General features: G+C 51.9%; 1 non-coding gene across 1 annotated transcript; it reads right to left on the bottom strand.

Moving 5' to 3' along the window:
• Positions 1 to 11,342: 11,342 nt before the first annotated feature.
• LOC132688720 (U6 spliceosomal RNA) lies at positions 11,343 to 11,446 on the bottom strand. Its single transcript, XR_009614688.1, has one exon. It is a non-coding gene; the product is annotated as a U6 spliceosomal RNA (small nuclear RNA).
• Positions 11,447 to 16,579: the final 5,133 nt, after the last annotated feature.

Here is a 16,579-nt window from a genome sequence, read left to right as displayed (position 1 = left end):
AAATATTACGATCATGTGGCTCCCCAGTTAGCAAAAAGGAAGAGTCCCACAGAGCACTACAAGTTAGGAAGAAAACTGGGTTTAAGTAGGCTTTTAAAATGGACCGGTGGTCAAACTAAAATTCCCTTCTGCATGCTTTCCAGTGAGAGCCTCTGCCCTGAGCATCATCTGGGCTCCTTCCCTCCTCTCTCCCTGCTTAGCCGAGGGCTCTCCTAGAGAGCAGAGGAAAGGGCTGTTGTCCTACCCTCTTGGAGACACCACAGCTTCTGCTCCGAAGCTGGGGCCAGTCCCCAGCCCCCACTACTGAATGGGGCTCAGATGCCTTCCTGCCCCCACAGATCCCAGAGCCCAGCAGGAGGGTGTCAAGCCGGCCCCAGGGCTTTGGAGGCTGGCCTGGGTGCCAGCCGACCGACCCGCAGACCCTCCTGTCCTCCAGGTGCCCTTCCTCTCAGCTGATGGGCAGGGCCTCCCTGAGTAAATTGACCCTGAGTAAACTCTGCCTGCCACCCCTCTACTCATTCCCCAGGCTTCAAAGAAAACCAGTTTGAATATTTAAACTTCTCCTGTGTGTCTAATAAAAAGTTCTGCACTATTTAACGGCCCAGCTATCCATTACTGTCGGGAGCTGCCCTCTCCCTCCCAACCTGCCCCTCCCTCCCTCTCGCCCAAACCACGTGCAGCAAAGCCATTTGTCAAAGCGCTCCCGCCGCGGGCTGCGCTCGGCTGTGTCTGGAAGGACAAGCCGCCCCACAGGGGAAGGTGGGAATGAATAAAGGGGCTATGCAAATTGCTGCTTAATCTGCAGAGAAACACCCAGGCTTTGGGGAGACGCTCATTACTTCTTTTAACTGTGATTAACGGGCAAATTAAACCCAAGCCCTTAACTCTCTCCTGGCAGAGGACTTGAACGCAGAGCCCTGGGCTGGTGAGGGTGGAGGGAGGCTCTGACCTGGAGCTGCCGCCCTAGGGGCTGGGACGGAGGAACATGAGCGCTGCCCCTTAACCTGCCGCAGTGTTGTCACACTGTCCATTGTCGGTGGGGTTGGAAGGAGGGAGCCCCAATGACAGGGTGAAGATACACTTGACAGGGGGAAGGAGGACTTGGTGGTCTCTTCGGGGATTTTTTTTTCAGCCCCTCCAGAAAGAACAGGTAGTGACCCTTCTTTCCCCCAGCAAAAAAAAAAAAAAAAAAAAAAGGACCCTGGGTGGCTCAATCAGTTAAGCGTCTGACTTCGGCTCAGGTCATGATCTCACAGTTTGTGAGTCCGAGCCCCGTGTCGGGTTCTGCGCAGACAGCCGAGAGCCGGGAACCTGCTTTGAATTCTGTGTCTCCCTCTCTCTCTCTGTCCCTCCCCCGCTTGTGCTCACGTGCTCGCTCTTTCTCAGTATCTCTCCCTCTCTCTCAAAAATAAATAAACATTAAAAAAAAAAAAGGCGAGAAAATCTCTTGGGCCTTTGCCACAACAAACTGAAGATATGACCTAAAAGGTTCCTGGTCAGACCAGCTCCAACCTGGTCCTGGAAAAGCATGTACAAGGAACCTCCAGATGTTCAACTCCAAAACTGACCTTGAGGCTGATTAGGCCAGGGGAAGGGGGAAGAGGTAAAGGAGAAAGGTGGAGGGGGGGTGCTTTCATGGGACTAGAGACCTGGGAATAGTCTGACGACAAGTTACACAGTTTATAGGCATACACAGGGAGATACCGAAGTTTACTCCATCTGTGTGTGTGTGTGTGTGTGTGTGTGTGTGTGTGCGTTCAGATAATCTGACCCAGCTCATAACACACAGTTGACCACTTTAACCCTTTTCGAGTGTACAATTCATGGGCATTAAGTACATTCACATTGTTGTGCAACCATCCCCACCACCCATTCTGTCTGTTTTTGCAGGTGACTGAGCCGTTCTGTAACACCTATCATCACCTCTAACCAACAGCAACAAGCAAAGCAGAACTCGGAAGGTAGAAAAGTTTTGCTTGAAATCGAGACAATTGGGGAACGCCCGGAGGAACTCTGGGGCGGTGGAAGCAGAGGCCTGGGGCGGTGGAAGCAGAAGCCTGAGGCTCCAGAGGAGGTTTGGGTGGAAACCCTGTAGGGACTCCCCGTTAAATGCAAGTCCCCTAAGCCTGAGTGATTAGGAGGTGAAAGATGACATACAACGGTGACAGACTGTCTGTCAACCTGACGGGGCCGTGGAGAGACGTGGCCCCGTATTTTATTTTGTCGGAGAGTGGATCAGTAGGTCTGTCATAGAAACCAGGCCTGACAGCACGCTCAGTGACTCTGCTCCTTTTCCTTAACTCCTGCAGCCCAGCTCCACCATCTATTAAAACATCCTGGGCTGTCAGGGATATTAAAAGGCTCTGTCACTCCTTCTTAAAACAGTCATAAATACAATCTGGACATGAGCATTTGGGCAGGATCCCCAGTGCTGAATGGGAAGAGACAACAGCAGGTAGGCCTGCCTTTCTTGACAGCTGAGGCTCTGGCACCATTCAAACGGGGACCCGTGGACTAATCTCCTTTTTCTCTCCAATACAAGAATCAAGGCCGTCTTCAACATCTGCTGAGGCCTGGCATTCTGAAGCCACTGCTCTCGAGGATGGGATGTGGCCTTTGTTAGCATGAACACAGCCCCCCCCTCACACCCCGACTTCTCACTGGTGCCTGGTGCACTGAAATAGCACCTGTTCTAAACGTCTGCTTGTGCAGCCCCGCCCCCTAGGCCTCCCCAGGCAGCGCAATGGGGGAAGGAACAAAAAGGTAATAAGAGAGCCCTAAGTTCTTCCTCCATGATGGAGTTTGCCTCCGGTCTCTCTTCTACCTTCCCTGCCCCATGTAACCTCGGGGCTGACCCACCTCGGTAGGAAGAGACTTGTTGGGGACCAGAAGCCGACCTGAGGCTTTCCAGTGGGTTCCCCCACTGGAATGCAAGCTGGAACTTGTAACCTTGCAAATTGGAGGACCCCAGTCAGTCTGGAATCCTTGAGTCTCTCCAAGCTATGAGATCACAGCTCTTTCTGCCCAGGGACTGCTAGCCTGAAAACAGGGAGGCCTCTTCCTTTCTATGTATTTGACAAGAACACGCGGTCTCTGACTGCTTGCTAGGAGCTGGCGCCTCTTTTCAAGAGGATCCTGTTTGATGGAGGGGGTTCCTCTGGCTCGCAGCAGTTGTAGAGCCCAAGATCAGGCACAATCAATCCCCTGGCAAATTCTGACGCTGGGCTGCATCTCTGTCCACGGGGCTGGGTATTCACCAAATGCCTAGTTTGCTAAAACATACCACAGGCCCTGTCCGTGACCTTCTGCGTTGGCATCAGGACAGCACCCAGGACCTTGGTGCCTTGAGCTGTCCTGTCTTCTGCACCCCCAGTGTGCGATGGCCAGAATCACTTCCCACCGGGGATTCCACTTAGCTTTGGCTATTTTTTAAACCACGGAATGTGGTGTTTTCAACAAAATTACCTTCTCGGCAGCTTTTTCCAAATAGTTCAAGTCAAGAAGTGTCAGATTGTTATCTTTTCTTTCTACAGTATTTATTAAAAGCCTGCCTTATTTTATGGTGCCGCCCCAGAGACCACAACTAGCCCTGTGTGTGGAGGGAAGAGGAACACAGGTTTCTACCTAATACAAGGAAGCCCTTTCTGACAGCCAGAGGTGCCCACAAGGCCCAAGTGAGGAAGTCACCATCACGGAGGACCTTGGGCTGACACCGGATCTGTATCCGGTGGGGCCACCGCAGAGGTTGGGCGATTGGGTGGATGTGACTCTGAGATTCAGTGGTTTGGGGTACTTGGTACGTCCAGGAGCTGGACAAGGCCTAGCAGCTGTTCACCAGCTGCCTTCCATGTGGCCATCTTGCAAATTTACTCCCAGATGGTCGGACCCCTCACCCTCCAAGGTCGTTGGGCCGGCTGCAGGGTAGTGGGCCAGCCCTTCTTTGCTCTAGTAGCCCTCAGGCGGGACGTGGAGAGGAGGAGAGAGGTGAGAAAGGAGCAGAGCTCTCTCCTCTCTCGCTCATGGGGCTTCCACTGCCCCCCTCCCCACCCCCCCTTCACCTGCCCTGCATTTTCCCTCCCTCTTTTGGTCTCTTAACCCTCCCCCCATCTCCATGGCGATAAAAGGGGAGGTGGGGTAGGCTGTGCCCTGTATTTTGAGTCGCTCCACAATAGCCCCTTTCTCTGGAGACACAGGGGCTGCCTGTGGAACTAATCTCCCCCTGCCCATCAGCTCACAAAGGACCAGGGAAGCCCCTCCCTCAGCCAGGCCGCCCTCGGTGACCCCAAGCCCGTTTCCGGGTGCGCTTGCAGCCCTCCGGGGCCTGCAGCTGGGCCTCTCTCACGGGATCCTGCACGCAGGCGGGGTCGCCCCGGCTGACCTCCCCCGAGGACAGAGGTCAAGCCCCTTCTCGGGTCTCTGATGTGATTGGAAGGTTGCCGAGGCAGGGGGACGGGGAGGAGAGGGGGAGGGGACCTTCTCTTTTAATGTAAAATTGAAAGACTCCCTGTGCCTTCCTGTCCGTGCCTGTCTCCGGCGGGGGCTGGGTCGCCTGGCCTAGGACTCCTTAGAAATCTGGGCGTCTTAGAAATGGGTGAAACCCCTGGCAATGGAGCCTGGTCAAACCCAACCCCAGAATATTAGAATCATAAAAGTCTGGGCGTGGGAAGTGGGAGAAACCGTCTAGGGCAGCAAGACTCGGCCCTGGGTTTGATTCTGGTATTTTCTTGCTGTGGTGGGGTTATCTAGACACCTCTGGGCCTTGCTGCGCTCATCTGCAGAGTGGGAACGATACTCGTACCAACCTGACAGGTACTGTAGCAGGTGAGGTCATGCATGTGACATGATCTCAGCCTAATGCCTGGCTCATGGAAGGCACTCGGGGTACCAAGGCTGTGACTATATCAGGCAGGAAGGAATTCCCAGGCTGAGGAATCATCTCCTTAGCTCAGGCCAGGGCATCCCCATCTCAGAGTTAAAGATGGGGAAGGCACACACACACACACACACACACACACACCCCAGTGAAGAATATTCGAGACAGGGTAGCTGGTGGGAACACAGACTGGGAAGTCAGAATGGTTGGGACTCAGTCCTACCTCCCCCACCTACCCAGCTGTGACACCTCACTTTCCTCATGTCTACAATGGGGATAATAATAGTAACCACTGCATAGGGTTATTATGAAGATCCAATATGTTAACACACGTAAAGTGCTCAGAAGGGAATCTGGCTTGTTGTCCACGCGATATAAACATTACTCACGATTATTATTGATGTTATGATCATTGGGTCTCTGTGGGCCTGATTTCCAGAAGAGCGCTTATTTCAAATATTCAAAGCCTTTGTCCCTACAAGTCCCCTCTCTTTTCCATGTCCCATGGCATGTTCTGATTTCCGGCAAGGAATAATATATGATCTCTCTTACTTGCTTGGCTGATGAAAAAATGCACATTCTGCCCATATAGACAGCAGCTCTAAACAAGGGACACAGCTAACCCAGAAGGGAGTAATTGGCCTCTTATAAAACAGGGCCAAGTGAAAGATAGGAGTTCAGAAAGGTCGAGGGAGGTCTGGCGGGAGCTGCCGACAGCTCTCCTAACCTGCCCGACTTATTACCGGAATCATTTCAAGGGATAATTTAATGTTCTCCCTCTGTGGCCCTGTTTGCTCCTGAAGGGAAAAATAAATAAATAAACAAACTCAACCACCCCAACCAACACATGCTTTATGAGAACATCACTTACTAGTTTTTAATGGCACCGTTATTAATATAACCGTCCCGGCACCTCCCCTACCTCTGATCATGGGTGAATTATGAATTGTGAATTCTGATCGCTGCTCCCATTACTGCAAACATTTCCACCCGGTCCTGACAGGAAGAGAGAACCAGACTTTCATGTGTAGGGAGAGCTCAGAGGCTGGAGCCTGGTCTGCTCCCCAACCCTGGGAGAAAATTCAGAGAAATGGGGCAGGAGAGTGAGAGAGAACTGGGTGGGGGGGAGGGCGGGGAAGGGCAGGAAGATAGCCTGTCCGGGTGTGTTGGTGGAGAAAGAGCTTGACCACATGCCTCTAGTCCTATAACTGAGCCCAACCTCTTACCTTCCAGGACCTCATTTCCTTCTATAAAATAGGGATTTAAAAAAAAAATTATTTTAATGTTTATTTACTTTTGAGAGAGAGACAGAGTTCAAGCAGGAGGAGGGGCAGAGAGAGAGGGAGACACAAAATCTGAAGCAGGCTCCAGGCTCTGAGCTGTCAGCACAGAGCCCGATGCGGGGCTCGAACTCACGAACCGAGATATCACGACCTGAGCCCAAGTCGGACGCTCAACCGACTGAGCCACCCAGGCGCCCCTAAAATAGGGATTTTTAAGACTTCTTTTTCCCTTTGCCATTTTTAAGCATTGATGATGTCCCAGGCATTGTGCTAAATGCTTTATCTCATTTAACAAATTCTCAGAACGAATGTATATAATACTAGTTTTTTCCCCATTTAGTCGATGAGGCAACTCGGGCACCAGATGTGCAGAAGCCCGCCTGAGGTCACACAGCTGGGATGCTGGTTTACAACCTGGATTTGTGTGACTCCAGGGCCCAAGCCTGTAACTCTTAGGTGACACTGCCTTCCGGGGACAGTAACACCTGTCCCCCTACTAGGCAGGGTGGGGACGGTCAGATGTGTCCGCAGGAGTGAAAGGGCTCTATCAACCACACAGTGGTCTCACGGTGGTATAGAAGCATTTCCCAAAGGAAAGCAAAAGAAGAGATTGGGCTGGGGTGCACTGAGGTTAGAGCGGGGAAAGACAGCAACATCCCAAGGGGGACTGAATTTAATTTTTATTTTTTAGAGAGAGAGAGCGTGCACATGAGTAAAGGGCAGAGGGAGAGAGAGAAAATCTAGAGAATCTTTTTCTTTTAATGTTTATTTATTTTGAGAGAGAGAAAGAGAGAGCAAGTAGGAGAGGGGCAGAGAGAGAGGGCGAGAGAGAATCCCAAGCAGGCTCCGAGCTGTCGACACAGAGCCCCACATGGGGCTCAATCCCGTGACCCAGGGATCCTGACCTGATCCGAAATTGAGAGTTGGACGCTCAACCGACTGAGCTGCCCAAGCATCCCAAAGGGGACTGCATCATAGCAAAAGTTACTTTGGAAGAATGCATTATAGTTGATTTCATTTTAAAACTGTGGACAGACAATGAAAGGAAGAACACTCTGTCTGAGTCTCCCCACCCCCACCAAGGGTGTTTTTATTTTGCTCTTGTTAGGCCCTCCTCAGAGGCTCTGAGCTGAGCAGGACTCTGGTCTAGTTGAGTGGATGAGATGCGTCTTCCCGCTACCCAGGATCCTGGCACCACGCAGAGCTGATGGCCTTGAGAAGGTGAGGCCTCCCAAAGGTGAGCTCTGGGAGTTCAGCCACAGTAGGGAGTTGGTGGAGCTGGCACGAGGGCACAGAGGTGGCCAGGGGCTGGGGAGGGTGGGGACAGACCCCCCACATCTTTTCTGGCCTGACCCGGGTTTGCTGGCCACAAGGGACAGCCTCAGGCCCAGGCTGGCTGCTGAGTACTTGGTATTCTGCTCAGGCCCTTGCGTCCTGCCTCCCGGCTCCCTGCCGGTGGGGCCTCCTCCCCCGGCCCAGCCTGGGCCATGCATTATCCTCGCAAGATTGAGGACCTAATGGAGGCGATCAGCACCCGGGGGAGCCACTCCATCCAGGCTCTGGAAGGAGGGCAGAACAGTGCTAGCTGGCTCCTTTACCTACCCTGAGATTGGGGTGCGCTTGGAGCGGGGGTGCTTGGAACTGAGGAGGGGCTCCCTGCAACCCCTCCCAAGGGCTCTGGACAACTTCAGTACAGGAGGTGACATTGCAACAATCTTTCTCTTCCTCTCCATGGGATACCCTCAGTATCTGAGGTCCTCGTGGGGAGACCCCAGGCACTATCAGCTTTCTTGAAGCACTTTCTGCTCGCTTTGGGGAGGGCAGGCTCCCACCTTCACCCCACCCCCGCCCCTGCCTGCCAGCTGGCCAGCGTTGGGGCCAGCCCTCCATTGCCCATTGTTCCTGGCTCTCCTCCCACGGTGGGAGGTGGGGAGCTGGGCCTGGTCCCCCCCACCCCCCCAGGTCGGTAGCGCAGGGCAGCCCCTCCCCCTTCCAGGCTTCAAAGGCTGGGAGGGACTAACCCTTGCCACTGTGGGGCCTCCTCTCTGGGAGCAGTGGGGGGATGGGGGGACAGCTGCCCCCAAAGCAGCATTCAGCAGCTTCCTGGGAGTGAGTAGAGCAGGCCAGGGGGTGATCATGAGCATGTAGGAGGTCAAATGCAGGGAGGTCCTGAGGCAGACGGCCTGGGAAAAAGCCGAGGGATGGATGGGAAGCTGCAAAGGTGATGTAATAACGCCAACAGTGCATTCCTACCGAGAGCAGTCAGCCCTTCCCGAACACTCACGGCGGGCCCGGTGCTGTGTTTTCCCCTCGCCTGTCTAATTTCATCCTCTTGGGAGCCAGTACTTCTAGAGAGATTTTGCACAGAAGGAGAAAATCAGGCTCAGAGGGGTTGGGTAACTTACCTGGGCTCACACAGGAAGGATCTGAACATATTTGGACCCACATTGTCTGACTCTGGAACCTTGCCCCTAACCACAGTGCCAGGCCACTGTAACAGGCAGCCGGGAGGAAAACTAAATGAGTGGTGGGCAGCCCCTCCAAAACACTCACCTGACTTCATGCACATCACCAGGATAATGTGTTTCTTGCCAAGGAACATCCAGGGATCCCAGGGGTAAATGTTTCCACTGAGCCCACATACACAGTGGCTTTTTATATACTATATTCTTTATACTATAGGGATTTTTTTTTCCTTCTCTTTCCAGCCCTGCCCTCACCCCCACCCCCACCCCCACTCCGCACCCTCACCCCCCCCCCCGCCCCCCCGGACTTTTTACTCCTCTTCTTCCCAGGCTAACATTCTCTCCTCCTAACATCTGCTCCCAAGATGACAAACCCTGCCCACCTTGCTTCCCTAGGGATGGAGGAGTCCAGGACTCATCCCTCCCCCAGGTGCTGTAATTTGAGGGGCTGCCGAGCTGGAATGGACCCAGGGCCTCCCCAGGCTGCCCTCCCGCCACTGTGAGTTGGCTGGCCTCTGCCCTCTGCCCTCTTCTGCCATTAACCCTGTCACCTGCCGGACATCAGCCCCCGGGCCCGGTCTGTCATCCGTGGCCAAAGATGGATGGGGGGCGGCTGGGAAGCATAAGTGGCGACCCCTTAATGAGATCTGGCGGGGGAGGACTGGGCTGTATCAGGGAGCAGCAGGGCCAGGTTGGCAATAATGGCCCTTGTTGAGCGTGACTCATTTTCTTTCTGTGGAGGGGAAGACAGTGGTGTGAGAAGCCTCAGGACAGGCTTGGGGGCCATAGGATTATGTTGCCACCCACCTCCCTCTACCCTCCCTCCCCTCCACTGGCAAACCAGACTGGAGCAGGAAGAGATGGGCAGAGGCTAGAGGGAAAAAGATGACCCTCACCCCTCATTCCTTCTCCTTGGCACTGTGACCCCAGCTCCTTGGGAAGAAGCACAGTGACAAAAAATCCCTAGGAAACAGGAGACCGGCTGCCAAGGCAGTCCCAGGAGACTTCGGGGTCTCCTATCCATGTGCAGAGAAATCGGAGGGAGGGAGCCTCTGCGGGGTGTTGTCTACATAGTGGGGAGCATCTTCAGAAGCGCAAGGAGAAGGTTCTTCGGAAGCAGGAAAAAGAGTGGGATGCAGGAGTAGGGGGAAAACATTATTGGACAGTTGCCTACACATTCCTCCCTAGTGGTTCATAGGATTTTAAAAGGAAGAGATGCTAGAAAGCATCAGCTTTAACCTTTCTTTATACAGATGGGGAAACTGATGCCTAGGGAGGGAAAGAGGCCCACCCAATTGGTGGCAGAGCCAGAGCTAGGATCCGGGGCTCTAGAAGATCAAGCTCCCTTACTTGACATCCACCTCACTCTCTCCTTGCTTCTTACCCAGGAAGAGAATATGAGAGCTGCTAAAATAATCATTCTTGGACTTGTCTGAAAGGGCTTGTTCTTTCCCAGTTCCTTCCTGCTCCCCCCTCAACGACATAGATGGCATCGTCCAAGGAAGGGCTTGCAGCAGGTCTGGGAGACAGACCCGGGGAGGGCAAGGTAGGGTGCCTCCTGAGATCCAAGCCAGGAATGGGGAACGATTCACTCCCTGAGGATGAGAATGAGGTCGGTGGAAAATAGGGCCCTTTGAGTTTGAGTTTAAAGCTTTATGATTTGGGGTGAGTTTTTTATTTCTGCCCCCACGAAGAGGAAGGAGAAGCACCAAGTAGGTGCCCGCAAAGGTTGGCTTCAAGACCCTCTGACCTTTATCTGGACATATCTGCTGCCACTCTATCCCCGGAGCCGTGGCCTTGGCTCTGTCTGTGATGATTTTTGGTTTCCCCTCTCCCCCAGCTGCCTGGGGCAGGTTGAGGAGGATTGGTATAGTGTGGCATCCAGAGGTTGGATGTCAGGAGGACACTGGTCCTGGCTAACTGTGTGACCCTCAGCCGTTCATTTAGTCTCTCTGGGCCTCAGTTGCCTTATATGTTATTTATTTATTTATTTATTTTTAAACGTTTATTTATTTTTGAGACGGAGACAGAGCATGAACGGGGGAGGGTCAGAGACAGAAGGAGACACAGAATCCGAAACAACAGTTGCCTTATATTTTATTTTATTTTATTTTTTATTTTTTTTTATTTATTTTTTTTTTATTTTTTTTATTTTTTAATATATGAAATTTACTGTCAAATTGGTTTCCATACAACACCCAGTGCTCATCCCAAAAGGTGCCCTCCTCAATACCCATCACCCACCCTGCCCTCCCTGCCTTATATTTTAAAGGCAGTGCTAGGGGCGCTTAAGTGGCTCAGCCGGTTGAGCGTCCCACTCTTGATTTTGGCTCAAGTCATGATCTCACGGGTTCATAGGTTCGAGCCGCGCATCAGGCTCTGCGCTGTCAGCGCAAAACCTGCTTGGGATTCTCTCCCTCCCTCTCTGCCCCTCCCCCGCTTGTGTGCACGCAGCATACGTATGTGCTCTCTCTCTCTCTCTCAAAATAGATTAAATTTTTTAAAAAGACAGTGCTAGACGGTGGTCTGCATACTTCTTTTATTTTTTTTTTAAGCAAACCTTTTGCCCAACATGGGGGTCAAACTCATGACCCCGAGATCAAGAGTTGCATGCTCTACTAACTGAGCCAGCCAGGCTCCCCTCTTCACACTTCTTTTCTTTTCTTTTCTTTTCTTTTCTTTATTATTATTTAAAACATTTTTAACAACAGGTGTAATTACGAAAACATGGAACCCTTCACGAATTTGCCTGTCATCCTTGCACAGGGGCCGGGCTAATCTCTGTGTCCTTCCAATTTTAGTATATGTGCTGCCGAAGCAAGCACCCTTCACACTTCTTTTATTTTATTTTATTAAAAAAATTTTTTTTTAACGTTTATTTATTTTTGAGACAGAGAGAGACAGAGCATGAACGGGGGAGGGTCAGAGAGAGGGAGACACAGAATCCGAAACAGGCTCCAGGCTCTGAGCTGTCAGCACAGAGCCCGACGCGGGGCTCGAACTCACGGACCACGAGATCGTGACCCGAGCTGAAGTCCGCCGCTTAACCAACCGACCGAGCCACCCAGGCGCCCCCACACTTCTTTTAAAAAGAAAGACCAGCACCAGGTCTGCTGAGGGCTTCTAAGAGCTTTTGATGTGCATTTCCCAACTTTGCCTCAGGTGACTTCCAGTTGGTAGTTTGAAATAGGGCTTTGGTGGGAGTATTGGCACCACAGAAATTGGCAAATGTGCCAAATCGGGACTTCACAACCACCCACAGGCCGCTGTTCCATTTTACCAGCACACCACAGACCAGAACTCTAACATGCGGTATAAAAACAGAAAAAGAGCAGAACTGCTTTGGTTGAAGCAGGAGAGCCCCCTCCCCAGCTGGCTTTGCCCAAATCCGGGACTTGAAAACTGTCATACCAGGAGAAGCCTGAGACTTGCTCCAGCTCTCAGTTCTGCGGGTCTCAATAATAGGCCACAGAGGATACAGAAGGGAAATGCACAACAATAAAGAGGCTTGGGTTTTATAGCTGCCTTCGGCCTTTTGGCAAGTCAGCTTTGAGGGGCCAGGAAGCGACTCTGGGAGATGCTTGATCCTGCAGGCCCCCGAGGCCTTGTGGTGGCCTCGTGGTGGCCTCCGAAGGTCGGGCATTCAGGAGAAGTCTTATACCAGCAGGTGTCTGAGAGGCAGGAGGAGGATGAGACTGCCTGGGGGTGGGGGTGGGAGGCAGGCCACCCATCTCCTCTCCCTGACCTCCCCAACCCCGACCTCCTGGGTGAAGGGATGTGACTTGGGTCCATTCAGGCATGGAGAGAGCTGGAACCTTCTTGGGGAAGCCCAGTGGACTTCATCAATATGTGGTGGGGAGGATACCAAACAAGAAAGGCTGAGACCAGAAATCAAAGGCAGGGCTCAGCCCTCAGCTCCAGCGGTCCCTGACCTTGACAACTTCTGTATTTCAGTAATGTTTTGTGGGATGGGACTGCTAAACCAGGGTTAAAATCATATTCATTTTCAATTTGGTCTTTTCAACAGGGAACGTAGAGGGTGGTCACCAGGGATCATAACCTCATTCAGCTAGGAGTGAAAGGACCCACTCAGCAAAGCAGGTTTCACTCCTACATTTGCCCAGGTTCTGTGAAGAATATAGAAGTCAGTATTCCCAAAGCTTGCTTTCTTTCAGGTTTATTAGAATTAGCCAGACTGATTCATTCTTGCAGAGGGGGCGGAGGGGGGAGCAACGCGCAGAAGGAAAGAAAAACAAATATTTGCAGCTGAGAGAAACCTGACATTTAATTGAGTTGTTTCTAAATCTGCCAATCACTAGAATTACTAGGAAGATTTTAAAAATACAATGTCTTCCCCCGGCCCCTAAATTTACAGATTTAAAAATCTCCGATGGTGGGGGAGGGGTTCTGGTGTTTGGGAGCCATTACATTCACTCTCCTGGCCGCCCACAGTGGAGACAGAGACCATCAATTCGACTTTGTCTCCTTTCTTTTTAAATATATGTATTTATGGGGGCGCCTGGGTGGCTCGGTCGGTTAAGCGTCCGACTTCAGCTCAGGTCATGATCTCACAGTCCGTGAGCTCGAGCCCCGCGTTGGGCTCTGTGCTGCCTGCTCAGAGTCTGGAGCCTGCTTCAGATTCTGTGTCTCCCTCTCTCTCTGCCCCTCCCCTGTTCATGCTCTCTCTCTGTCTCAAAAATAAATAAACGTTAAAAAAAATTAAAAAAAATATGTATTTATGTATGTGTTTATTTTTAAGTAATCTCTATGCCCAACGGGGGGCTCCAACTCATGACCCAAGATCAGGAGTCACATGCCCTTCCAACTGAGCCAGCCGGATGCTCCTGACTTTGTCTTCTTTCTATGTCTAAAAAAGATATCCTATAGTTAACTAGCTAGAAATTAAACAACATTTTTGAAAACAGAAAATAAAAATAAAAGAGATTTCCCTCATTCTCCCTTAGCAAATATAGGAAGAGTTTTAAAAAGTTCCTCCCTGCAGCCAGCCTAACTCCCTGCTGCATTTCTAACGCTCTCATCTGCATAACTTTACTGCTGACTTTCAGAGTTTGCCTCCATGCTGAGTGTTCTGGGCTTATTTCTTCATTCTGCAAGAAAGGATTCAGTACCTACCAATCGCCAGGTCCTACAGGAGGTGTTGGGGAGATTGCGGGGAGTGAAATAGACAGGGTCCTTGGCCCTTGCCTTTCAGCCTTGGGAGGGAATCAGAAATAAACTAGCAACGTGCGGATGCTGGGAGAGGGGAGACAGCGTGAGGGTTAGCGTCCTTAAGAGAGGAGGGCACAGCTGTGGCCTCAGGATCGTCTGGGGAAGGAGGATGGGAGGGCAGGGATCATAGTTCCTGGCCGAGAGAACAGCATATGTGGGGCTCAAGTTAAACAGCAGAGCGGACCTCCAAGAACCAAGTGGAAATCCATACAGCTGGGCATTGTGCTTCCTGAACCTTTCTGTCATTTCTATGGCCCTTCCCAGAAACCCCTCTAAGCTCCTCCATGACGCTCTGGGCCCTGAGGAGCGAGAGCCCACAGCAAGACAAAGAACTTTTGTCTGATCAGCTGAGCTATAATGAGACAATGATCCCCAGGACCCTTATTTATGCATCCAGCATGGAGCTTTACTGATGTAAGAGCAGCACCGGATTACTGACTCACAGTCAGCCATGCATTTTACAAGAATTCCGCAATGTCTGTCTTGGATTTTATTTCTGCCTAACTTCCCTTTCAGCTTTCTTTTTAAAAGCCTCGCCTCTTTGCTGTCTTTGTACTTATCTCTTTCTGAAGTGGAACAAGTCGAGAATATGCGGGTTTCGGGGAAATCTGCTGTCCCCAGGGTCCTTCTCCAGTGAAATGCAGGTCAAACTGAGATTTGGAGTTGAAAGCCGATTAGTGTAAACGTTCACATCTTAGAGAGTCTAACTAATCTGCCCATCAAGGCTGCTGATCCCATCCTGTCTTATTTGCTGCTGGGGGGTTATGTGTGGAGGGGGGGAGGCAAGGACGGGTGCAGAGTCAGCGCCAGTGATGTGCCAGGCAGAATGGAATCTTTGCACGGTGGCTCCTTGAAAGGGAGGGTAGCAGGGAGGGGGCAGATGCTGAGAGGCTCATGGGAGCCGTGCCAACAGATGGGTCTGCCTGGGTCCCTGACTAAACCAACTAACCCTTCCTGAGCCGATCCGGATGCGGGGCCAGAACTCATTATTCTTCCCTGGGATCCCGAGTGACGCAATAGGGGCCACGAAGGAATTCACTGGTCAATGCTAGTTGGGTGGGTGGGAGTCCGGAGGTTAGGAAGGGGCAGGCACGGAGGGGGGGGGGGCGGGGGGGGTTGCTTTGATTAAGCCCATGGGAGCTGAGCCAGCCGGGCAGGGAGGAAGGATTGCTTTGGCATTCTCCTGCAGTTACCAGGCCTCCCCGCCTGCCAGGCTGCTGGTGTGCAGAGCCCAGCCCCCTCCCCAAAGAGCCCCTGAGAGGGGCCAAGAGAGGGGGGAAGGCCACCCGTGGCCTTGTGAGGCTGAAGCACAAGCTCCTTCCTCAGCTGCCAGGGAAGAATTTAATTACCAATTAAAGCCCCCTCCATCTGTTTCGGGCCTGCCAGAGAGCTCTCTCTACCCTTTAATTACATCTCTGACAACAATTTAACTCAATTAGCTGGTAAACACAGCAGAATGCAGGCAACCCAGGGCACCCTCTTGTCCCTGCCATCTGTCTGTCCGTCTTATGCTTTCCCCACTCGCTCTCAGTCTGTCTGTCCTGCCCCTGCTTCCCCCTCTCCTTTTGGCCACCCCCTCACTTTGCTCTTTTCCTTCTCTCTTCCCCAACACCTCTTGTCTGTCTCACACCAGCTGGGTTCCACCCCCCCCCACCTTTGTCATGCCACCTTCCTTTCCCATCTGCTGTCTGTCTGTCTGTCCCTATCCCTCTGTTCTGTCTCGTTCCGTCCATTCCGTCCTTCTCCGCAGGCCGGTCTCCAGGGAGCCCACCTGTTCCCTTCCTTCTTCCAGGCTTCTTTCCTGCATTTAACCAAACCCACCCCTTCAACGTGTCTTCTTGGAGTCTCCTCCCTGGTTTGTCTCCCTAACCTTTACCATCTCCTTTTGTTTCGTCCACGGAGCTCAGACAAATGTGAGTCCGAGGAATAAGAGCTACCATGTTTTGAGGCTGTCTTTTGCCAGTCCCTGGCTAAGAGCTTTATGTATTTTGTTTTGTTGAATCTTCGCAAAAATTCTATGAAGTAGGTATCATACTCCCCACTCTGCAAGTGGAATACTTGATGCTTTGGGGGATTTTGCAACTCGCGTGGGATCGCAGGAGGGGAGCAGCTTTGCAGATACCAGAGAGGGCCTGAGTATTTGGGGAGAGGCTCTGTGTTGCCCAGATGAAGGGCAGAGCAATGGGTCCCCAGATAACAGTGGATGGAAATTAGGGATGACTTTTGAGAAGCTAACCTCTATTTCTGCTGGAGGGAGGCTTCCAGATTCTAGTTTGCCACAGTGTTGAAGAAGTTTCTCAGTCCCCTGAGGAAGTAAAAATAAATAAATAAGTAAATAAATAAATAAATAGGACCCCAAGGAGTAGGAGAGGAGAAAAACAAGTAGGCTATAATTATCCTAGCAACCCTCCCCTGGAATGAGAGCGGGAGGGCGGTAGAGAAGGGCAGCCTGATCCGTCTTGTGGACAGGAAGGGACATGATGGAGACCCCAGGTCAGCCAGGTAGTCACATGGCTGCGGCTCAGGCAGACCCCAGCCAGATAAAACTCATCTGCTTTCTTCTCCCGTCCTTCCTCGGCTGACTAATCATTCTTCCTGTGATTAAAACAGAAAAGAATTGGGGTGGGGGGGGGTGGGGGGGGAGACTACAGCAGAGAAGGGGAGCCTACTTCTTATCTCTATTTTCTACCTTCCTTTGGTTTTAAGATTTGTAGTCCTTCCCCAGAAGT

This window comes from Panthera onca, chromosome E1 (genome assembly GCF_046562875.1).
Source record: "Panthera onca isolate mPanOnc1 chromosome E1, mPanOnc1 haplotype 2, whole genome shotgun sequence".
NCBI lineage: Eukaryota > Metazoa > Chordata > Mammalia > Carnivora > Felidae > Panthera > Panthera onca.
This window is presented reverse-complemented; position numbering and strand designations above follow the sequence as displayed.